The sequence below is a fragment of the Triticum urartu genome, unplaced genomic scaffold (assembly GCF_056163025.1).
Source record: "Triticum urartu cultivar PI428250 unplaced genomic scaffold, HENAU_Tu73 scaffold2, whole genome shotgun sequence".
NCBI classification, from domain to species: Eukaryota; Viridiplantae; Streptophyta; class Magnoliopsida; order Poales; family Poaceae; genus Triticum; species Triticum urartu.
Genome location: NW_028260368.1, coordinates 13041022 through 13066714, shown reverse-complemented (window position 1 = coordinate 13066714; position 25693 = coordinate 13041022). Strand labels below are relative to the sequence as shown.

Here is a 25693-nt window from a genome sequence, read left to right as displayed (position 1 = left end):
ACGATTAGTCCCACACGAGGTTTGGGAATAAGTGATTGTCTGATAATGAGCAGGAATATACGTCTTTCTGCTAAAGAGGATCTATTAAACTCATAATTCATTAGATCCTTGTTATCAATGCCAACGTAGGTTCATAAGTAAATGGATCCCGGTTGTTCAATCCTTTGATAACCAAGGTCATTCTTTGCTAAAGAGAAATGACACTATGAGTCAGACTCAATAGAATTGGATCCATTCCAAATAGCGAGAATTAGGATTCTTGATCCCTCTCATCTCTCTTTCAATTCGAGGATCCAGAGAGGTGTTTTCATAGTCATCTCCGAATATTTGCCATCTCGGAATATTTTCGATTTCATTTTTCTATGATATGTCTTTCTATATGAAAATTGGTTATTTACGATGTACGATGATCCCTGTTAAGCATCCATGGCTGAATGGTTAAAGCGCCAACTCATAATTGGTAAATTTGCGGGTTCAATTCCTGCTGGATGCACACGAACGGGAACATTCCATAAGTCTATTGGAACTGGCTCTCTATCCATGGAATCTAATCCATCATCCATACAGAACGAATTGGTATGGTAGATTCATACCATAACATAGAACAATAAGAACTCGAATTCTTATCGATACTGGAACTCAGAGCATAGGAGGGAAAGTCGATTTATGGATGGAATCATATACGCAGTATTTACAGAAAAAAGTCTTCGTTTATTGGGAAAGACTCAATATACTTTTAATGTCGAATCGGGATTCACTAAGACAGAATAAAGCATTGGGTCGTACTCTTCTTTGGTGTTAAGGTGGTAGCTGTGAATAGCCATCGACTACCTGGAAAAGGTAGAAGAATAGGACCTATTCTGGGCCATACAATGCATTACAGACGTATGATCATTACCCTTCAACCGGGTTATTCTATTCCACTTCTAGATAGAGAAAAAAAACTAAAGGAGAATACTTAATAATACGGCGAAACATTTATACAAAACACCTATCCCGAGCACACGCAAGGGAACCGTAGACAGGCAAGTGAAATCCAATCCACGAAATAATTTGATCCATGGACGGCACCGTTGTGGTAAAGGTCGTAATTCCAGAGGAATCATTACCGCAAGGCATAGAGGGGGAGGTCATAAGCGCCTATACCGTAAAATAGATTTTCGACGGAATCAAAAAAGACATATCTGGTAGAAATCGTACCATAGAATACGACCCTAATCGAATGCATACATTTGTCTCATACACTATGGGATGGTGAGAAGAGATATATTTTACATCCCAGAAGAGATATATTTTACATCCCAGAGGGGCTATAATTGGAGATACTATTGTTTCTGGTACAAAAGTTCCTATATCAATGGGAAATGCCCTACCTTTGAGTGCGGTTTGAACTATTGATTTACGTAATTGGAAGTAACCAATTAGGTTTACGACGAAACCTAGAAATCGATCACTGATCCAATTTGACTACCTCTACGGGATAGACCTCAACAGAAAACTGTTGAGTAACGGCAGCAAGTGATTGAGTTCAGTAGTTCCTCATAGAAAATTATTGGCTCTAGAGATATGGTAATATGGAGAAGACAAAATTGTTTGAAGCACGCACAGAACCGGAAGCGCCCCTTGTTTCAAAGAGAGGAGGACGGGTTATTCACATTTAATTTGATGGTCAGAGGCAAATTGAAAGCTAAGCAGTGGTAATTAAGACCCCCGGGGGAAAATAGGGATGTCTCCTACGTTACCCATAATATGTGGAAGTATCGACGTAATTTCATAGAGTCATTCGATCTGAATGCTACACTGAAGAACATAAGCCAGATGACGGAACGCAGAGACCTAGGATGTAGAAGATCATAACATGAGCGATTCGGCAGATTTGGATTCCTTTCCTATATATCCACTCATGTGGTACTTCATCATATGATTCATATAAGATCCATCTGTCTAGAGATCGTCATATACATCTAGAAAGCCGTATGCTTTGGAAGAAGCTTGTACAGTTTGGGAAGGGGTTTTTTGAGAGAAAAGAAGAATCTACTTCAACCGATATGCCCTTAGGCACGGCCATGCATAACATAGAAATCACACGTGGAAGGGGTGGGCAATTAGCTAGAGCAGCAGGTGCTGTAGCGAAACTCATTGCAAAAGAGGGTAAATCGGCCACTTTAAGATTACCATCTGGGGAGGTCCGTTTAGTATCCCAAAACTGCTTAGCAACAGTCGGACAAGTGGGTAATGTTGGGGTGAACCAAAAAAGTTTGGGTAGAGCCGGATCTAAGTGTTGGCTAGGTAAACGCCCCGTAGTAAGAGGGGTAGTTATGAACCCTGTGGACCACCCCCATGGGGGCGGTGAAGGGAAAGCTCCCATTGGTAGAAAAAAACCCACAACCCCTTGGGGTTATCCTGCGCTTGGAAGAAGAACTAGGAAAAGGAAAAAATATAGCGATAGTTTTATTCTTCGTCGCCGTAAGTAAATACGTAACTAGGAATATGGAAAATTGCATTTTTGGAATTTGCAATAATGCGATGGGCGAACGACGGGAATTGAACCCGCGCATGGTGGATTCACAATCCACTGCCTTGATCCACTTGGCTACATCCGCCCCTTATCCAGCTAAAGGATTTTTTTCTTTTTTCCATTGATCATTATTCTATTTATTCTGACCTCCGTACTTCGATCGAGATATTGGACATAGAATGCCACTCTTTAAAAAGGAAAAAAGGAGTAATCAGCTGTGACACGAAAAAAAACGAATCCTTTTGTAGCTCATCATTTATTGGCAAAGATAGAAAAGGTCAATATGAAGGAGGAGAAAGAAACAATAGTAACGTGGTCCCGGGCATCTAGCATTCTACCCACAATGGTTGGCCATACAATCGCGATTCATAATGGAAAGGAACATATACCTATTTACATAACAAATCCTATGGTAGGTCGCAAATTGGGGGAATTCGTGCCTACTCGGCATTTCACGAGTTATGAAAATGCAAGAAAGGATACTAAATCTCGTCGTTAACTGAATTCTGAATAGAAAGATTAAGAAGAAAAAAAGATTCAAAATAAAGACAGAAATACCCAATATCTTGCTAGAACAAGATATTGGGTATTTCTGTCTTCAAAAATTCTTATATGTTAGCAGAAAAACCTTATCCATTAATAGATGGAACTTCAACAGCAGCTAAGTCTAGAGGGAAGTTGTGAGCATTACGTTCGTGCATTACTTCCATACCAAGGTTAGCACGGTTGATGATATCAGCCCAAGTATTAATAACGCGACCTTGACTATCAACTACAGATTGGTTGAAATTGAAACCATTTAGGTTGAAAGCCATAGTACTAATACCTAAAGCAGTGAACCAGATTCCTACTACAGGCCAAGCAGCCAAGAAGAAGTGTAAAGAACGAGAGTTGTTGAAACTAGCATATTGGAAGATTAATCGGCCAAAATAACCATGAGCAGCCACAATATTATAAGTTTCTTCCTCTTGACCAAATTTGTAACCCTCATTAGCGGATTCATTTTCAGTAGTTTCCCTGATCAAACTAGAGGTTACCAAGGAACCATGCATAGCACTGAATAGGGAACCGCCGAATACACCAGCTACACCTAACATGTGGAATGGATGCATAAGGATGTTGTGCTCTGCCTGGAATACAATCATAAAGTTGAAAGTACCAGAGATTCCTAAAGGCATACCATCAGAAAAGCTTCCTTGACCAATAGGGTAAATCAAGAAAACAGCAGTAGCAGCTGCAACAGGAGCTGAATATGCAACAGCAATCCAAGGACGCATACCCAGACGGAAACTAAGTTCCCACTCACGACCCATATAACAAGCTACACCAAGTAAGAAGTGTAGAACAATTAGCTCATAAGGACCACCATTGTATAACCACTCATCAACAGATGCAGCTTCCCAAATTGGGTAAAAGTGCAATCCGATCGCCGCAGAAGTAGGGATAATAGCACCAGAGATAATATTGTTTCCATAAAGTAAAGAACCAGAAACAGGCTCACGAATACCATCAATATCTACTGGAGGGGCAGCGATGAAGGCGATAATAAATACAGAAGTTGCGGTCAATAAGGTAGGGATCATCAAAACACCGAACCATCCGATGTAAAGACGATTTTCAGTGCTAGTTATCCAGTTGCAGAAGCGACCCCACAGGCTTGTACTTTCGCGTCTCTCTAAAATTGCAGTCATGGTAAGATCTTGGTTTATTCAAATTGCAAGGACTCCCAAGCACACGTATTAACTAGAATATAGATAATAGAAGGCTTGTTATTTAACAGTATAACATAGACTATATACCAATGTCAACCAAGTCAGCCCAAAGATTAGCTATCCATATAACTAAATTAACCAAACCAATAATTTTGTATTTGTAAATGAAGTGAGTCAAAGTGAAAAACTTTGATGGGTCTTTTCTATATGGGTTGCCCGGGACTCGAACCCGGAACTAGTCGGATGGAGTAGATAATTCTTCCTTGTTACAATAGAGAAAAATCCCTCCCCAAATCGTGCTTGCATTTTTCATTGCACACGACTTTCCCTATGTAGAAATAGCCAATTTCTATTCCAAAGAGGAAGTTCTACTAATTTTTTTAATTAGTAAGTTGATTCACCTACTCTTTATTATAATAAAAAGAACATTTCAGAATGAAAAATAGAAAAGTTTTTTCTTGATCATTTATCAACCCTTTCCTGTTTCTTAATTTCGTCTAATGATTAATTAAGAGGGTTGACCAGGTCATTGATACGTATAATATCCAAATACCAAATACGCTCAGTGTGTGATCCACAGAAAGAAAAAAGAGTTGTTTTGGTGAACATCAAAGAAAAAACTTGCTCTTCTTCCATAAAAAATTCTTCTAAAAATGCCGAACCCAATCGTTGCATAAAAGTTCGTACCGTGCTTTTATGTTTACGAGCTAAAGTTCTAGCACATGAAAGTCGAAGTATATACTTTAGTCGATACAAAGTCCGTTTTTTCGAAGATCCACTATGATAATGAAAAAGATTTCTACATATCCGACCAAATCGATCAAGAATATCCCAATCTGATAAATCTGTCCAAATGGGTTTACTAATAGGATGCCCCGATCCAGTACAAAATTGAGCTTTTGATAAGTATCCTATGAGGAGAGTAGCGGGGACTATGGTATCGAATTTTTTCATTCGAGTATCTATTAGAAATGAATTCTCCAGCATTTGATTCCTTACTAACAAAGAACTTTTTTGTACACTTGAAAGGTACCCCATAAAATCGAAGCAAGAGTTTGCTAATTGGTTTATATGGATTCTTCGCGGCTGAGTCCAAAAACAGAAATAATATTGCCAGAAATTGATAAGGTAGCATTTCCATTTCTTCTTCAAAAAAAAAGTGCCTTTTGATGCAAGAATTGCCTTTCCTTGATATCGAACATAATGCATAAGAGGATCCATAAAGAACCATAGGGTTTTCCGAGAAAAACCAGGGTACATTATCCCAAAATGTTCCATCTTCCTAGAAAAGTGGATTCGTTCCAGAAAAGTTCCAGAAGATGCTAATGGTAAGCAAGAAGATTGTTTACGAAGAAACAACAAAAAAAATTCATATTCTGATACATAAGAGTTATATAGGAATTGAAATAGTCTTTTATTTTCTTTTTGAAAAAAAAAAATGGATTTCATTGAAGTAATAAAACTATTCCAATTCGAATAATAGTTGAGAAAGAATCGCAATAAATGCAAAGATGGAACATCTTGGATACGGTATTGAAGGAGTTGAACCAGGATTTCCAAATGGATAGGATAGGGTATTTCTATATGTGATAGATAATCCAAATGCAAAAATTTGTCTTCTAAAAAGGGAAATATTGAATGAATAGAGCGTAAATTCTGAAACTTTGGTATTTCTTTTTCTTTCAGACAAAAAAATTCCCGTAGCGAGAATGGGATTTCCACAACGATCGCAAACCCTTCAGATAGAATCTGAGAATAAAACTCAGAATAAAAATAATTTTTGTAATCCAATAATCGATCTTGGTTAGGATGATTAACCGAGTTATCCAAAAAATTCTGCTGATACATTCGAATAATTAAACGTTTCACAAGTAGTGAACTAAATTTCTTGTTATTACAACTAACAACTATTTCCACAGGTTCAGAACCATTTAATCCATAATGGTGGGCAAATGCATAAATATATTCCTGAAAGAGAAGTGGGTAGACAAAGTATTGTTGACGAGATTTATGTTTTTCTGAATACCCTTCGAATTTTTCCATTTGTATTTCTACTTGAATCAGAGAGAAGAAGCATTTCTCGGTTTATCGAATGATGATACATAGTGCAATATGGTCAGAACAGGGTGTTGCATTTTTAATACAAACCCTGGAAAGAAAGGGAGTCTAATCCACAGATCTTTTTCTGCTCCTTTTCTACCCAATTAGTTTATGTTTGTTCTAATTAAAAAAAAAGAACAGAACAAGTTTTTTATTTTTGCAGGCCAATCGCTCTTTTGACTTTGGAATACAGCCTCTTTATCAATATACTGCTTCTTTTACACATTCAATCCATAACATCCCTTATTCAATCCATAATCAAGAATAATTAGGATTTCTAAAAAAAAAAAGAAAAAATAAAGGGTCCACTCATAGGAAAACCCAACCTTTCCCCGCATCCGGCACTAATCTATTTTTAACGTCTAATTAGAGCGGGGAATCATTCCAATTAGGAAGTTCAGCTCGTTGCTTTTTATTTTACCAGAATTGGAGCCAGGCTCTATCCATTTATTCATTAGACCCAGAAAATCGTAATTTTGGATTCCATTCAAAAAAGATTGATTTTATTACGACATGCTATTTTTTCCATTCATTACCTTTGAGGATCAGTCGTGGTCTTCTAGACTCTACCAAGAGTCTGGACGAATTTGTTGTTTCATCCAAATGTGTAAAAGATCATAGTCGCACTTAAAAGCCGAGTACTCTACCATTGAGTTAGCAACCCAGATAAAAAAAGGATCTTAGATACGATCGAAATCCAAAAATCAATGGAATTACACCGCGCGCTTCTGTCAAAACATTGAACTAGCAAGACATCAAAAGATTTTTTTTATCGACCATGAAAAACACTCAAATGCCAAAACGAACAGGTCCGGTGAAATTCCACTAAAGTAAAGTTAAAAAAAGAGCGACCCTAATCACGATGGCCAAATTCTCCTTATTTTTAGCGATTTTTATTAACAAAAAATATATATTATAAAAAATATATATTATATTGTATGAGAATACATGCAAGAGGAACACCCTTATCATTTGAGCGAAGTGTAGGCGGAAAAATTGAATATGGAGTGAGGATAAAGAGACCCATCTATCTACAAATTCTATTTGTTCAATAGACCTTTGTCAATGGAAATACAATGGTAAGAAAACAAATTAGATAGAAAAAGTAAATAAAATAGGGGCTTATGTTGGATTGGCACGATATAATATAAATCCAAATAGGATTAAAAAAGAGGTAAATTGTGTCTAAATAATTAGACAACTAGGAATACTAATAATCTTCTCCTATCCTATTTTTTGATTCATTTAGTTCTTCAATTAACTCAAAGTTCTTTCTTTTTCTTTAAAGAATTCTGCCTTCCTTAAAATATCATAAACAGTTCTTGTTGGTTGAGCACCCTTTTCAAGGAAATAGAGAATAGCTGGAACATTTAAACAAGTTTGATTCTTTATCGGATCATAAAAACCTACTTTTTGAAGATCTCTTCCTTCTCTTCGAGATCGAACATCAATTGCAACGATTCGATAGACAGCTTATTGGGATAGATGTAGATAAACAACGCCCCCCCCTAGAAACGTATATGAGGTTTTCTCCTCATACGGCTCGAGAAAATGATTCGAATTTCTGTCGATAATAATAGAAATTAGACTATGACGTGCATTAATTTCCTTACAGAAAAAACAAATTTCATTTATACTCATGACTCAAGTGGGCTAATTTTGCCTGACAAACTTCGAAGGCAAAATCCTTCCAAAATTTTTGAGTCGTCTTTAAACTCTTTTCTTTGTCTCATTTCGAACGAATTGACTTTTATTCCTTATTCTAATCCAACTCTGTTGTTGAGACAATTGAAAATTGTGTTTACTTGTTCTGGAATCCTTTATCTTTGATTTGTGAAATCCTTGGGTTTAGACATTACTTCGGGAATTCCTATTTTTTTCTTTCAAAAGAGTAGCAACATACCCTTTTTTCTTATTTCCTTCGATAAAGCATTTATCTCTTCTATAGAAATCTAATAAGAGGGATTGATTCTGATATACTTTTATTGGACTTTCTTCTTATTTTAACCTTTCGATTTATTTCTATATTAAGGATAGACTGACAAAGTTGGCCTAATTTATTAGTTTTCACTAACCCTAGATTCTTTCCCTTGATAAAAAAAATTCTGTCCTCTCGAGCTCCATCGTGTACTATGTTACTTAAACCCAGCGCAAATTTGGTTCGGAACGAATAGAACAGGCTATGTCGAGCCAAGAGCATTTTCATTACACTATGGAAAATGATGGATAGCAAAATCCACAATCGATCATGTCCTTCAAGTCGCACGTTGCTTTCACATCGTTTTAAACGAAGTTTTACCATAACAAACATTCCTCTTTTCATTGCAAAGTGGTATAGAGAATTGATCCAATATGGATGGAATCATGAATAGTCATTGGTTTAGTTTTTTTATACTAATTAAAACTTGCTATCTATGGAGCAATATGGATAAAAGAAAGTAAGTATTTATCCGGGAAGCCTCCGCCAAGATCCAATTTATTTAAACCCATATTAAAATTCTATCATATGAATGAAACATAGTTTGAAAAAGACGACTAAACAAGTTTGCTTAAAACTTATTTATTCTTAAATTTCCACCCTCAACGGATGGCTCGAGATGATCAATCTTGAAGTGAGAAAAGAAGGATTGACTCTTCCTCAATAAATAAACTATCAACCTCCAAAAAAGTTTAATTAATTTAATTACTAGAATTAGAATTCTAGTAGTAATATATTTTTTCAGTACCAAAAACAATTAACTATAATAACTAAATAAACTATTCCAATGAAAAGATTGAAAGTTTTTGGTAGTTATAGAATTCTCGTACTTCTTCAACTCGAATACCAAAAGGAAGAAAAAAATATGACTAAGTGATTTTATAGTAGAGGCATATCCTGAATGTGCTTGATAGATCCCATTTTTTCATGAAAATAAAGATAGTCAATTTGACTGGACTTAAGACTTTATTATGTTTTCTGAGAAAGAATAAGATATCATTATTCTCTTTAATAAACTTTTGTCTCGTACGGAATACTATATGATTTCACCGTTTGTTTCATCAGAAACAATCTGGGACGGAAGGATTCGAACCTCCGAGTAACGGGACCAAAACCCGCTGCCTTACCACTTGGCCACGCCCCATTTCGGGTTTTATGCGACACTAATAAACACTAGTATGTTTATTTGTTATTCGTCAATACCATTTCAATTACATAAAAAAGGAGGGATATTCTCTTGCTAGTATTCTACACATGCGGATAATATAGAATCAAAAAAATGCATTGATCATTACATGGAATTCTATTAAGATATTATATGAAAGTCGAATTTATTCCACTCTCATTTGAGAGTGCGAATACAAGGAGGTATTTTGTGTTTGGGAAAGTCCGAAGAAAAAAGATTTTGAATCTGCCTTTTCCTTCTTTCCCTTAAAAAAATAACTCAAGAAAAATCCAATTATTTACTCTACAAGAATGAAATGCTTGTTATGCCTAATATACTTAGTTTAACCTGTATCTGTTTTAATTCTGTTCTTTATCCTACTAGTTTTTTCTTTGCCAAATTACCCGAAGCTTATGCTATTTTCAATCCAATCGTGGATATTATGCCTGTTATACCTCTATTCTTTTTTCTATTAGCCTTTGTTTGGCAAGCTGCTGTAAGTTTTCGATGAAATCTTTAGTACTCTGTATGCCAAATTGAATGATGTGTTCATTCCAAAAAAATTTTAAAATGGGTAAAAGCCGAGAAGTTTTATATTTTTATATTATGAACCTTCGATTCTAAAATTTAAATTCTTCTACATTGAATGGGTAGCTACAGCAATAAATTTGGATCAGCCTTTCTACTCCCCTGCACCTAGGTTGAGCAGGTACCTAAAGGTACCTACACAATACCTAACCACCTAACCCTATTTTTGCTATTGATAAGAGTGCTTATTATAAAAGAATTCTTGCAATTTTTTTCAAGAATTCTTTTTTGCATTTTTAGGTATAAAAAAAAACCATCCTAGTGGATCCGTGTGGTAAGGAAAAACTGGTAATCTATTCCTTAAAAAAAAATCTTGGAGATTATGTAATGCTTACTCTCAAACTTTTTGTTTATACAGTAGTGATATTCTTTGTTTCACTCTTTATCTTTGGATTCTTATCTAATGACCCAGGACGGAATCCTGGACGCGAGGAGTAAAAATTCAGTTTTTTTTTTTCTTATTGGATTTGTTTCGTACATTTATCTATGAGAAAATCCGGGGGTCAGAATTCTTTCCAATTCGAAAGTCCCAAATGATCCAAGGGAGCGGAAAGAGAGGGATTCGAACCCTCGGTACAAAAAAATTGTACAACGGATTAGCAATCCGCCGCTTTAGTCCACTCAGCCATCTCTCCACGTTCCAAAGCGAAAGGTTTCCGTGATATGATATAGGCAAGAAATAAGAAATAACGGTTGCAAAAAACCCCTTTTTTTTCTTTCAAAAGTCTATAAAAATTATATTGCCAATTCCATTTTAATTATATTCTTTTTTCTTAATGTTAATAAAAAAAGAAGAAAATTCTTGTTTTTTCTTTCTAAAAATCGATATTGGCCGAGAGACAATCAAATAGATTTTCTCTTTAGCGGGCATTTCCATATAGGACTTGTTATAATTATAATAAAACAAGCAGGTTATATAAAAAAAACGCTTTTTTTGTCGATTATTTATCAAGAAAGCAAAAAGGGTTCTTATCAAATCCACCATAAAATTGGAAAGAAGCATAAAGTAAGTAGACCTGACTCCTTTAATGATGCCTCTATCCGCTATTCTGATATATAAATTCGATGTAGATGAAATTGTATAAGCGAATTTTTTTTATTTCCTTAGACTTAGACCGCGCAAGACAAGAATTTTTCGCTATTTACGATTTCATATTCTTGTTACTAGATGTTCTATAGGAATAAGAAGAAATCGCAACTCCTTTGCGCTACACATAAAATTGGATTTCGAAGGTCCATTTTTTTTTTTCAGAATCCTCTATTATTTTAGTTCTTCCACCCATGCAATAGAGAGGGAATGGGAAAAGAAGGGTTACTTTTATTTGCATTTTTCCCTTAAAAGATAGACTTTGAAATAGGAGTCTTGGAATAATGCTGAATTCAAAGGTTTATTTCTTTCTATAGTATAAGAAAAACAATTTATTTCTATTTCTATAGTATAAGAAAAACAAATAAATAGTATACAGAAAAACAAATCGAATCAAATTCATGGATTTACCACGACCTCGGTTGTGACTGTGACTCCATAGATAAAAATGGGAAATTTCTCTCTTCGAGACCATTGAAAAAGGGCATTGAACGAGAAAGAAATCGTCCACAGATAATAAAACTATCATATGCCTTGGAAAGTGATATGAGGTGCTCGGAAATGGTTGAAGTAATTGAATAGGAGGATCACTATGACTATAGCCCTTGGTAGAATTCCTAAAGAAGAAAATGATCTATTTGATACTATGGATGACTGGTTACGAAGGGACCGTTTCGTTTTTGTAGGATGGTCTGGCCTATTGCTCTTTCCTTGTGCTTATTTCGCTTTAGGGGGTTGGTTTACAGGGACAACTTTTGTAACTTCTTGGTATACCCATGGATTGGCTAGTTCCTATTTGGAAGGTTGTAATTTCTTAACCGCAGCAGTTTCTACCCCTGCCAATAGTTTAGCACACTCTTTGTTGCTACTATGGGGGCCCGAAGCACAAGGAGATTTTACTCGTTGGTGTCAATTAGGCGGTCTATGGACTTTTGTAGCTCTCCACGGGGCTTTTGCACTAATAGGTTTCATGTTACGCCAATTTGAACTTGCTCGGTCTGTTCAATTGCGGCCTTATAATGCAATCTCATTCTCTGGTCCAATTGCTGTTTTTGTTTCTGTATTCCTTATTTATCCACTGGGGCAATCTGGTTGGTTCTTTGCGCCGAGTTTTGGCGTAGCAGCGATATTTCGATTCATCCTTTTCTTCCAAGGATTTCATAATTGGACGTTGAACCCATTTCATATGATGGGAGTTGCCGGAGTATTAGGTGCGGCTCTGCTATGCGCTATTCATGGAGCGACCGTAGAAAACACTCTATTTGAGGACGGTGATGGTGCAAATACCTTCCGTGCTTTTAACCCAACTCAAGCTGAAGAAACTTATTCAATGGTCACTGCTAACCGCTTTTGGTCCCAAATCTTTGGTGTTGCTTTTTCCAATAAACGTTGGTTACATTTCTTTATGCTATTTGTACCCGTCACCGGTTTATGGATGAGTGCTATTGGCGTAGTTGGCTTGGCTCTGAACTTACGTGCCTATGACTTTGTTTCCCAGGAAATCCGTGCAGCGGAAGATCCTGAATTTGAGACTTTCTACACCAAAAATATTCTTTTAAACGAGGGTATTCGTGCGTGGATGGCAGCTCAGGATCAGCCTCATGAAAATCTTATATTCCCTGAGGAGGTTCTACCACGTGGAAACGCTCTTTAATGGAACTTTCGTTTTAGCTGGTCGTGACCAAGAAACCACCGGCTTTGCTTGGTGGGCTGGGAATGCCAGACTTATCAATTTGTCCGGTAAACTGCTTGGAGCTCATGTAGCTCATGCCGGATTAATCGTATTCTGGGCCGGAGCAATGAACCTATTTGAAGTGGCCCATTTCGTACCAGAAAAGCCCATGTATGAACAAGGGTTGATTTTACTTCCACACTTAGCTACTCTAGGTTGGGGAGTAGGGCCAGGGGGGGAAGTTCTAGATACTTTTCCGTACTTTGTATCTGGCGTACTTCACCTAATTTCCTCCGCAGTCTTAGGCTTCGGTGGCATTTATCACGCGCTTCTGGGACCCGAGACTCTTGAGGAATCTTTTCCATTCTTTGGTTATGTCTGGAAAGATAGAAATAAAATGACTACAATTTTGGGTATTCACTTAATTTTGTTAGGTCTAGGTGCTTTTCTTCTAGTACTCAAGGCTCTTTATTTTGGCGGTGTATATGATACCTGGGCCCCTGGGGGGGGAGATGTAAGAAAAATTACCAATTTGACCCTTAGTCCCAGTGTTATATTTGGTTATTTACTAAAATCTCCTTTTGGTGGAGAAGGGTGGATTGTTAGTGTAGATGATTTAGAAGATATAATTGGTGGGCATGTATGGTTGGGTTTTATTTGTGTATTTGGCGGAATTTGGCATATTTTAACCAAACCCTTCGCATGGGCTCGCCGTGCATTTGTATGGTCTGGAGAAGCTTACTTGTCTTATAGTTTAGCTGCTTTATCTGTCTTTGGTTTTATCGCTTGTTGTTTTGTATGGTTCAATAATACAGCTTATCCGAGTGAGTTTTATGGACCCACCGGGCCAGAAGCTTCTCAAGCTCAAGCATTTACTTTTCTAGTTAGAGACCAGCGTCTTGGAGCTAATGTGGGATCCGCTCAAGGACCCACAGGTTTAGGTAAATATCTAATGCGTTCCCCAACTGGGGAGGTTATCTTTGGAGGGGAAACTATGCGTTTTTGGGACCTTCGTGCTCCATGGTTAGAACCTCTAAGGGGCCCCAACGGTTTGGACTTGAGTAGGTTGAAAAAAGACATACAACCTTGGCAAGAACGACGCTCAGCAGAATATATGACCCACGCTCCTTTAGGCTCTTTAAATTCCGTGGGTGGCGTAGCTACCGAGATCAATGCAGTTAATTATGTCTCTCCTAGAAGTTGGTTATCAACTTCTCATTTTGTTCTAGGATTCTTCTTTTTTGTGGGCCATTTATGGCATGCAGGAAGAGCCCGAGCTGCTGCAGCAGGTTTTGAAAAGGGAATCGATCGTGATTTGGAACCTGTTCTTTACATGAACCCTCTTAACTAAGATTTTCTTATTTATACCTGTTCTACTTTTTTTCTGTTCTGGCTCGGTTATTCCATCTAGCCGAGCCATTCATTCCTTTTTATGAAAGAAAGATAAGGGACAGAAAAAAAAAATAAATAAAAATGAAAGAAACAAACGTATTCAATAAGCAAAAGGAGAGAGAGGGATTCGAACCCTCGATAGTTCCTAGAACTATACCGGTTTTCAAGACCGGAGCTATCAACCACTCAGCCATCTCTCCACAGCCTAATCCTTATTTTACTCCTACAAATAGAACATAGCCATATAAAAAATAAAAAGATTTATTAGCCTCTAGAAAGATATCAGATACAAGTTCCTTTTCGATATATCTCTGTATACTGTATACACGGATACAGGATCCGCTATACCCGCTTGTGAAATAAAGAGTAAATAATCTCTTCTCACCCCCATATCCAAATAAAAAAGCGGTTTAAGTAATAAATTTGAATTAAAGAGAAGAATCAATGGATTCATGATTAAACCCCTCCTACTTCTTGTATTTTTTTACAATTTTGGTTTAAGTGAGGGATCAAATATGTAGTCAACTTTATTTGATGGTAGCTTGGAGGATTAGAAATATGACTATTGCTTTCCAATTAGCTGTTTTTGCATTAATTGCGACTTCCTCAGTCTTAGTAATTAGTGTACCCCTTGTATTTGCTTCTCCTGATGGTTGGTCAAATAATAAAAATGTTGTATTTTCCGGTACATCATTATGGATTGGACTAGTCTTTCTCGTAGCTATTCTGAATTCTCTCATTTCTTAAATGAAATTTGGTTAATATTTATTAACCCCATAAAAAAGAAATAATAAAGGCCATTTCTTCTAAAAAATTAGAATAGTGAGACGTATTAAAACGCAATTTGCGTTCCGAATTGCTAGCTCTTCTCTTTCAGTATTATGAAATTCCATTCCCATTAGAATATTCATTGACAGATAATAAAAAAAGGAAAACTCTAATATAATAGAAAATGAAATGAAACGGTCGACCCAGACATAGAAGGTCGACCCAGGCGGATATACGCTATAAAATATATACCGTAGCGAGCGTAGTTCAATGGTAAAATATCTCCTTGCCAAGGAGAAGATACGGGTTCGATTCCCGCCGCTCGCCCGCTTAATTTATCAAAGTACTATGATAAAAAGTTTAGTCTAGTTAACTGTTTAACTACTTATATTAAATTAAGTATTAATTAGGTGTTAGTCTAGTGCCGTATCCCTTACTATCTTACCCTTCCTTTGCATCCCACTCAAAAAAAGAGGGCGCTCCAGAGGCAGAAATAGAACTCGCCAACAGAGCTCCAAAAATTGGGTATTAACTGAGACAAACAACGGGCAAACTTTTTTTAAAGGGAAGGGAGAGGTAGACTGTCCCTTTCGTTTCATTTTTATTTTCTGCAGGGTAGGGAGAGGCCTTGCGCCTTCTTTTTTTGAAGGCAAGTGACTTCGCAAACTGCTCAATTTTGCCCTCTAGGGCCGGGAACTAATGAATAAAAAAGGGTTGGATACGCCCCTCTACCATACATATCTAGAGAAATAGAATAGTCCTTTTATACAGACTGCTAAGTGCGGAGACGGGAATCGAACCCGTGACCTCAAGGTTATGAGCCTCGTGAGCTACCAAACTGCTCTACTCCGCTCTGGAGTACCAGAAACTGGTGGACAAAAAAGGCTTGAATACAAGCCTCTAACATGTCTAGACAAATAGAATACTCCTTTTATACAGAATGGAGCGGGTAGCGGGAATCGAACCCGCATCGTTAGCTTGGAAGGCTAGGGGTTATAGTCGACGTTGGTTGATTATTTTTAACGTCTCTAATTCAAAACCGAACATGAAATTTTGATTTCATTCGGCTCCTTTATGGATATTCTCACCACTTAACATCTATGTCAGCTTTTCTATTTGAATGGAACCAAAGCTCTCCGCTTTCTAGATGATCCTTATAGAGTAGGAGATAGAAATTCTATCTAAATTCATCTAATCTACTTACTTCGTTCCCTAATTTCATTCAAGAGATCCTGAGGAAAAGAATTGGGTTTCCACCGAGCTGAAACAATATGCGGATGGTTCTAGTAAACCAAAACTATCGTTTTTTAGCTATTTGGCTTCCTTATTCCTTATTTTAAGAAGATTTAGTTACGATTGGAAATCAACTTTTTTGTATCTTCATCCATAGATCCTTTACTCATATTTTCAAAATTGGAATACTTAATCCAATGCAAAATTATGCTTCGCGACTCTGTACTCATAATCCTATTTTTATTTTGGATGCAATTTAAATTAGTCTTTGGATACAAATCGCCAGAATGTATATTCTTCCTCAATATGCTATTGAGAGGAAAAGGATTTAATCCTTTATAAGAACTAAAGTTTTCATCGGAATATAAAAATAAAAAACTTAAGGATGCCTTAAGTATATCATTTCAAATTCAGTTATTAATAGAACGAATCACACTTTTACCACTAAACTATACCCGCTACATTGTAGATTATGGTATAAATGGTACCCTTTGTCAAGGATAGCCATTTGACAAGAAGGCTAATTCCCCCTTATTGAATCAGATGGAGAAGGTTCATGACACTGAGCCGTTGGTACTTCTACTTCGATCGCTCGCCTTTACTTTAGGATTTAGATAGCCCCTCTGGTCTGTAAAAAAAATCTTTTCTTACCATGCTAATAGCGCCTGAACCAAATGTATTTATTTTGATTAGGATCCTATTCTACGGTTACGACTACAATAATAATTATTTACTTTGCAAGGACGTAAGTGTGTCAGACTGCTAAATTGTTTTATTATTCCTACAATATAAACTAGGGGATATAGGGGGTAACACTGTCCCTATAAATTCCTTTTTTCCTTTTCTTTTTTGTCCAGAATTGAACAAAAAAGAAATTATGGAAGATGTTTTCTTCCCCCATTAAGTCCGAGCCATAGAGTAAGAGTGAGATGAGTTTTCCAAATTCATCATAGACTTTCCCTATGGCTTGATAGAAGTAAGCAGCAAAGAGTCGTAACTTAAAGAAAAAAACGGACAGGGCCGACAGATTTACCTGATGTAAAGAAGATCCTAAAAGTCTCTGATTAGTCGACTCTCTCCATTTAACACTTTCCTCTCTCTCCTTTTTTCCACTGACTCAATTCTAGTTTATTAGATTCTTGTTTAAAAGAATGCAAAAAGTTCAATAGAACTAAGAACACATAAAAAATAGCATAGAGGATCAAGGCCATTACCAAAAGTTCCTCCCAAGGATCCTATATCCTATTGGGTATCTGTTCCCCGCCTTTTCCCGCTAGGATCGGAAATCTTATATTTTCCATATCCATATACCGTTGAATCCTTGGGGTTCCAGAATCCGCCTATTTTACTAGTCTTCGGAAACGGAAAACCCTGAACCAAGAAGAGTTGGATATGTTATGTAGGGTATGTTTTTTTTTATTAATTTTATTTTGAGCTCTCAAGATATCGATATATACATATACAATCTCTACATAATGTCTCTCTCTCTATCTCTATATATTATATATATAATATGTACATTATGCAGTAGACCCATAATGGGAAATCCAAGTGGCTAATTTTTGAATTAAATAAAAAGCCCTTTTAACTCAGTGGTAGAGTAATGCCATGGTAAGGCATAAGTCATCGGTTCAAATCCGATAAAGGGCTTTTTAAATTAGTGGTAGAGTAATCTCGTGCTAAGACGTAAGTCGTTGGTTCGAATCTGATAGAGTACTTTTCTACTAAATTGATTCACTTTTTTTCTTTGTTTTTGAAACTTTCTCTATATTTTTAGAGAATTTTATGACTTAGTGCGGGATGGATGCATTTTTGGTATGAACACTAAATGAAGCACGGAGAATTAATCTATAACGATCAACTAAAAAAAATCCTAGATGAAAACATAACAGAAAAGTTGGAAAAACTCTTTGCTTTGGATCTATTTATACTTTTCGAGTATATTGACAATTCCAAAAAACTGCTCATACTATGATTATAGTATAATCACGAGCGGTTGTATATGGCCCTATCGTCTAGTGATGCCCCTATCGTCTAGTGGTTCAGGACATCTCTCTTTCAAGGAGGCAGCGGGGATTCGACTTCCCCTGGGGGTAGGGAGTATTATGAAAGGAGGTTAATCATAGATTAGCAAAAACCCTAGAATAAATTCTTCCTGGGTCGATGCCCGAGTGGTTAATGGGGACGGACTGTAAATTCGTTGACAATGTCTACGCTGGTTCAAATCCAGCTCGGCCCAAACCAAAAATCTAGGGCTTCGTGAGTATGAACTAAATCCTTTTGTTTTTCTTCCATAAAATAAAATGTCTGATCTATAGAAATAAAAGATAAAGAAAAAAGGGAAATTTTTTTTTCTAATCCATATCTCTCTCATTCCTTTCTTACAAACAAAAGAGTTTTTCTTATTGAAGGCTGGATTATTATCCATTTTTAGTGATAAAAAATCACGACATACTAGTTATGTCACTCTCACTATACCCACGTATAATATAATATGTGGGTATGTAGTATATGATTCGTCTATTTCTTAGAGTACGAAAGACGAATCGAATCTTCTTATGGTTCTATTTAAGAATGGGTATGCCATACACCCCGCGGGGATTGTAGTTCAATTGGTCAGAGCACCGCCCTGTCAAGGCGGAAGCTGCGGGTTCGAGCCCCGTCAGTCCCGAACTAGGGTTCAATGAATGGAGAAATTGATATTTCCTTTTTCCATGAAAAAAAGGGGCAGGGAGCAAGATCAAATACCCACAGGGCACCCTTACTTCACTTTTTTATTTTGCATCTCTCATTAAAGAGGGAGGGAGGGCATATAGGAATTTTTTTTTCACTACTCCCAATCGATAAAGAAAGACACACATACGATATGTGGATTAGTAGAATTTAGGATATTATATTACTCTATCTTTCTTTATGATGATACCATCCTCATCTTAATTTCCTATTCCACTCTTATGGAATAGAGTACCGGTATTTTACCGGAATCCATACATAAATCGTATTCCCTTTTTATTTCAGACCTCTTTTCCCCATCTCACTTCTACTGCTTATTTGGATGTCTATGTGACCCATAGAAAGTGAAAGTTGGTCATATAATACATACATAATTGTATGTATAACTATAAGAAAAAGGAAGGGAAATTGTATAAGATTAAGAAAGTATAAGATTAAGAAAGCTCGTGGGTTAGAGATATAGAAAAGAAAAAGTAGAAAAGGATTAAAAAAGAGGGAATTCCTAATCCAATCAAAAAACCCATTTTGGTCTTAGTGTGGATAGAGGATCTTCCTATGTTATACTATATAACTCTCATCCGTGAAATATAACTCTCATCCATGAATTGATTTGATAGATCCGATATTCATAATATTGAATTGATTCAGTATTATCAGAATGCAAGCCCTACCCTTGAATTTACAAGATACCCCTTTTTCCTCTCCATGGGATTACATCCCGAGTTATTGTGAAAATAAAAAATAAAGAGGTTATGGAAGTCAATATTCTCGCATTTATTGCTACTGCACTGTTCATTCTAGTTCCTACTTCTTTTTTACTTATTATTTATGTAAAAACAGTCAGCCAAAATAATTAATTGGAATTCCAATTAATCATTGAAGAAATTAAAAAGGGATTAAATAAAAAAAATCCAAGTCTTAAATGAAAGGATCTGGTTGGAATCTTAAAGTGTGGTAGAAAGAACTACATATAGTTTTTTCTACGACACTTTAGATTCTTTCTATTATATTATCTTTGAATCTACATAGAATAGATTAGTAGATTGAAATAGTTAAGTAGTCTAATTCAATTTCTTTTTTCATTGCATCCACTTAATTTCAATCAGGTCAAAATAAAAAAATCTAAGACAATTCTTGACCAAAGAATCCATGGAAGGAAAGAAAAATAATATGAAGAATAGACTATAGTAAAAAGTAAAAGGAAATGGAAAATGTGTGATATGCCGTGAATAGTTCCGTGGAAGAAAGTCTAATTTTCTTATGTATAGAACTTTTTTTAACCATTCGTCATTTCTAGTAGAAATTCTGAATTGGTATAATGGCTCTTTCTTACATTACAACTTACAATACAAGAGTTTCTTACAGGAGTGAAACAAAACTAAAGAAAAAGATTAAAGAATAACGTTTGACAAAATGATTAATGCAAAATGATCCATTAAAGAAAAGAATTGATACAACAATTTGATTACTTAATCAATTAGTAGTATCCCTAGAGTCCACTCCTTCCCCATACTACTAGTGAAAGAGAAAATGTAAAGACTACCATTAAAGCAGCCCAAGCGAGACTTACTATATCCATCTAAATTATGTCTCCTATTTCTATGAAGGGATTATTCTACTATTGATCAATAATCATAGTGGAATCAAGGGTACAGAGTCAAAAAGGGATTCCGCCCTAAGGCCATGGATCAATCAGTTCAAGGAATTTACTCCTAACAAATTCTTATAGGAATTCTGGTAGAATTAGAGAGCATTAAAAATACGAGATACTATAGCCCTTTTTTCCTTAAAAAAGAAAGAGTACGGGAATGATGTCCTGAATAGAAGAAGCGGGAATAGGAAGATTTTTTATTCCTTTTGTTACTCTTTTTTTTTTTTTTAAGCAAAGGACGCCCGAATATACCATAAAATTATCGATAGATAAATATTTATTGGATACCTACCTTACCTAATGTTTATTTTTGACCTAAACCCTGCAGCCTTGCTTTGTATCATTCTATGAAAGAATGAAGAGATTTTATCCATAATACAACTCCTAAATTGATTTTTGATCGACCTATTTAATCTGATTCTCGTTAGAATTAAGTAGTCCTTACTTTAGTGTATGTAGGTAACATAAGATGTACGATAAAAAAATGTATAATAATTAGTAAGTCTTGATATTCTTTCGTGGAGTCCCTTCTTGAATCTTAGATTGAAAAAAAAAAAGAATGCCCCTTAGGGACCTTTCTTTGGATACCAAGATTTCTGACATCTTATCCTCGTATTTTAAAATTATCAAATCGAATCTCAATTAAGAACCAATTCAAATTCATATAATAAAAGAATAAGGAAACACTACCTCACCCCTATTGATAACCATTTTGGCCACTACCGTCAAAACAAACCCTAACCCTAGTTTGAGGATAGAACTATGGTATGGTTTCTCTAAACCCAGTATCGGCAGGCCCAGTTACTCTCTTGCCCGAACTTATGCGAAGTAAAAATTTATCGAATTCGATCAGCACTATAAAAAAAACCTAAGTATTTTATTGATCAGGCGGCACCCAGATTTGAACTGGGGATAAAGGATTTGCAGTCCCCTGCCTTACCGCTTGGCCATGCCGCCAAAAAATCCGATCAAAAATCTAGAAAACAGCAAGTATTCATCCACGTTTTCTTACGAAAAGCCCCTTTTATTTTGAATATAATTCTACTTACTTTTTTCCAATCTTTTTCAAAAAATCTATTCCTGCTTTTTTTGATCCAGTTTCTATTATTCTCCTCGATAGATTCTATCTTAAAACATACATTGTTAACACAATAAAACTTCCCATTTCTTTCTATTGAGATGAAAAAGAAGAAAAAGTGGATTTCTATTCACAGGCTGCAAAATTCAGAATAAATTGGAACCGTTAACTAGAATTCTCTTTTTTTTATTGCAGTAGTGAACTACTCTTAAATCGGTATTATCTCCCCCCCCTTCAATGGCATAATAAAATATTATGGCTTTATGCTTAATCCGTGTATAGGTAAACTTTAGGTCCGAACAGCATTATTATCCAAAGATCCCCTTTATGTACATATCTCTATGGGGAATCATGCTTTAATTTTTCAAAGTATTAAATTAAATATCTTGAATAAAAAAAGGAAATTTGCTCTGATATAGAGTATAACCTGACTATCTTGGCGTACCCAAGTGAAATTACGATAAAAGAAAAGCATGGATATGGGGAGAGGTGGATAACTAGATTGGCATGTACTTAAAAAAGGGACTTACTTTATTTTAGAATTCCACAATGAAATACTGAATTTTCTAGCAATTATACTACTCCGATCCGAAATAAAAAAGAACCCTCAAATTATTTTGAGAAATTAAAGTAAGCACGCTATTCTAAATCGAAGTAAAGTCAAACTTTCTAGTATATTATATTACGGCTTTATTACATTCATAGAAAGGAGATAAAATGAGAAATCTTTGCCATCCAATCTGATTAGAATATCATAACATAAAGTATAAGTGGCAGAATTTTTTTTGTAGGAATGTTTTATCAATTCATTTTCATTTCATTTGTACCCCTGGCAAACTCGAACTTTCGTCCAAATGGTCTCTATTCATATGTATGAAATACATATATGAAATACGTATGTGGAGTTCCCTAGAATTTCATGTGATTCAGTAAACAGAATATAGATTCCATGATTGCTAGATCGATCCATAGGGATTGATGAAGAGTGAGCTGATAATGGAATTTTTCTTTGATAAACAGGAAACTTAAGATTAAGATGCTCCGGAATGGAAACGAGGGAATGTCCACAATACCCGGATTTAGTCAGATCCAATTCGAGGGATTTTGTAGGTTCATTAATCAAGCCTTGGCAGAAGAACTTGACAAGTTTCCAACAATTAAAGATCCAGATCACGAAATTGCATTTCAATTATTTGCGAAAGGATATCAACTGCTAGAACCCTCGATAAAAGAAAGAGATGCTGTGTATGAATCACTCACCTATTCTTCCGAATTATATGTATCTGCGAGATTAATTTTTGGTTTCGATGTGCAAAAGCAAACCATTTCTATCGGAAACATTCCTATAATGAATTCCTTAGGAACCTTTATTATAAATGGAATATACCGAATTGTGATCAATCAAATATTGCTAAGTCCTGGTATTTACTACCGCTCGGAATTAGATCATAAGGGAATTTCTATCTACACTGGCACTATAATATCAGATTGGGGGGGGAGATCGGAATTAGCAATTGATAAAAAAGAAAGGATATGGGCTCGCGTGAGTAGAAAACAAAAGATATCTATTCTAGTTCTATCATCAGCTATGGGTTCGAATCTAAGAGAAATTCTGGATAATGTTTCCTACCCTGAAATTTTCTTGTCTTTCCCGAATGCTAAAGAGAAGAAGAGGATTGAGTCAAAAGAAAAAGCTATTTTGGAGTTTTATCAACAATTTGCTTGTGTAGGTGGGGACCTGGTATTTTCGGAGTCCTTATGCGAGGAATTACAAAAGAAATTTTTTCAACAAAAATGTGAATTAGGAAGGATTGGTCGACGAAATATGAATCGGAGACTTAATCTTGATATTCCTCAGAACAATACATTCTTGTTACCACGAGATGTATTGGCCGCTACGGATCATTTGATTGGAATGAAATTTGGAACGGGTATACTTGACGATGACGATATGAATCACTTGAAAAATAAACGTATTCGTTCGGTTGCGGATCTGTTACAAGATCAATTCGGATTGGCTCTTGGTCGTTTACAACATGCAGTTCAAAAAACTATTCGTAGAGTATTCATACGTCAATCGAAACCGACTCCCCAAACTTTGGTAACTCCAACTTCAACTTCAATTTTATTAATAACTACTTATGAGACCTTTTTTGGCACATACCCGTTATCTCAAGTTTTTGATCAAACGAATCCATTGACACAAACTGTTCATGGGCGAAAAGTGAGTTGTTTAGGTCCTGGAGGGTTGACGGGGAGAACCGCAAGTTTTCGGAGCCGAGATATTCATCCGAGTCACTATGGGCGTATTTGTCCAATTGACACGTCTGAAGGAATCAATGTTGGACTTACTGGATCCTTAACAATTCATGCGAGAATTGATCACTTGTGGGGATCCATAGAGAGTCCGTTTTATGAAATATCTGCTGAGAAAGCAAAAGAAAAAAAAGAGAGACAGGTGGTTTATCTATCACCAAATAGAGATGAATATTATATGATAGCAGCAGGAAATTCTTTGTCCTTGAATCAAGGTATTCAGGAAGAACAGGTTGTTCCGGCTAGATACCGTCAAGAATTCTTGACTATTGCATGGGAACAGATTCATGTTAGAAGTATTTTTCCTTTCCAATATTTTTCTATTGGGGGTTCTCTCATTCCTTTTATTGAGCACAATGATGCGAATCGGGCTTTAATGAGTTCTAATATGCAGCGCCAAGCAGTTCCGCTTTCTCGGTCCGAGAAATGCATTGTTGGAACTGGATTGGAACGCCAAACAGCTCTAGATTCGAGGGTTTCCATTATAGCCGAACGCGAGGGAAAGATCATTTCTACTGATAGTCATAAGATACTTTTATCAAGTAGTGGGAAGACTATAAGTATTCCTTTAGTTAACCACCGTCGCTCTAACAAAAATACTTGTATGCACCAAAAACCCCGGGTTCCACGGGGTAAATCCATTAAAAAAGGACAAATTTTAGCAGAAGGAGCTGCTACAATTGGGGGCGAACTTGCTTTAGGAAAAAACGTATTAGTAGCTTATATGCCATGGGAAGGTTACAATTTTGAAGACGCAGTACTAATTAGCGAACGTTTGGTATATGAAGATATTTATACCTCTTTTCACATCCGGAAATATGAAATTCAGACGGATACGACAAGCCAGGGCTCCGCTGAAAAAATCACTAAAGAAATACCACATCTAGAAGAACATTTACTCCGCAATTTGGACAGAAATGGAGTTGTTAGGTTGGGATCCTGGGTAGAAACTGGTGATATTTTAGTAGGTAAATTAACGCCTCAGATAGCGAGCGAATCATCTTATATCGCGGAAGCTGGATTATTACGGGCCATATTTGGCCTTGAGGTTTCCACTTCAAAAGAAACTTCTCTGAAATTACCTATAGGTGGAAGAGGGCGCGTTATCGATGTGAAATGGATCCAAAGGGACCCGCTCGACATAATGGTTCGTGTATATATTTTACAGAAACGTGAAATCAAAGTTGGGGATAAAGTAGCCGGAAGACATGGGAATAAAGGGATCATTTCCAAAATTTTGCCTAGGCAAGATATGCCCTATTTGCAAGATGGAACACCCGTTGATATGGTCTTCAATCCCTTAGGAGTACCCTCCCGAATGAATGTGGGACAAATATTTGAAAGCTCGCTCGGATTAGCGGGGGATCTGCTAAAGAAACATTATAGAATAGCACCCTTTGATGAGAGATATGAGCAAGAGGCTTCAAGAAAACTTGTGTTTTCAGAATTATATGAAGCCAGTAAAGAAACAAAAAATCCATGGGTATTTGAACCCGAGTACCCGGGAAAAAGCAGAATATTTGATGGAAGAACAGGCGACCCCTTTGAGCAACCTGTTCTAATAGGGAAGTCCTATATCTTAAAATTAATTCATCAAGTTGATGAGAAAATTCATGGGCGTTCTACTGGGCCCTACTCACTTGTTACACAACAACCGGTTAGAGGAAGAGCCAAGCAAGGGGGACAACGAGTAGGAGAAATG

The 25693-nt window shown here is 36.3% G+C and overlaps 6 non-coding genes across 6 annotated transcripts; 3 read left to right on the top strand and 3 right to left on the bottom strand.

The window, feature by feature from the left end:
• Window positions 1–10608: 10608 nt before the first annotated feature.
• On the bottom strand, window positions 10609–10696 carry TRNAS-GCU (transfer RNA serine (anticodon GCU)). The gene has a single exon. It is a non-coding gene; the product is annotated as a tRNA-Ser (tRNA).
• A 3628-nt stretch (window positions 10697–14324) lies between these two features.
• On the bottom strand, window positions 14325–14412 carry TRNAS-UGA (transfer RNA serine (anticodon UGA)). The gene has a single exon. It is a non-coding gene; the product is annotated as a tRNA-Ser (tRNA).
• An 824-nt stretch (window positions 14413–15236) lies between these two features.
• TRNAG-GCC (transfer RNA glycine (anticodon GCC)) lies at window positions 15237–15307 on the top strand. The gene has a single exon. It is a non-coding gene; the product is annotated as a tRNA-Gly (tRNA).
• Window positions 15308–17791: 2484 nt separating this feature from the next.
• TRNAT-GGU (transfer RNA threonine (anticodon GGU)) lies at window positions 17792–17863 on the top strand. The gene has a single exon. It is a non-coding gene; the product is annotated as a tRNA-Thr (tRNA).
• A 507-nt stretch (window positions 17864–18370) lies between these two features.
• On the top strand, window positions 18371–18452 carry TRNAY-GUA (transfer RNA tyrosine (anticodon GUA)). Its single transcript has one exon. It is a non-coding gene; the product is annotated as a tRNA-Tyr (tRNA).
• A 3031-nt stretch (window positions 18453–21483) lies between these two features.
• TRNAC-GCA (transfer RNA cysteine (anticodon GCA)) lies at window positions 21484–21554 on the bottom strand. Its single transcript has one exon. It is a non-coding gene; the product is annotated as a tRNA-Cys (tRNA).
• Between the last annotated feature and the right edge of the window lie 4139 nt (window positions 21555–25693).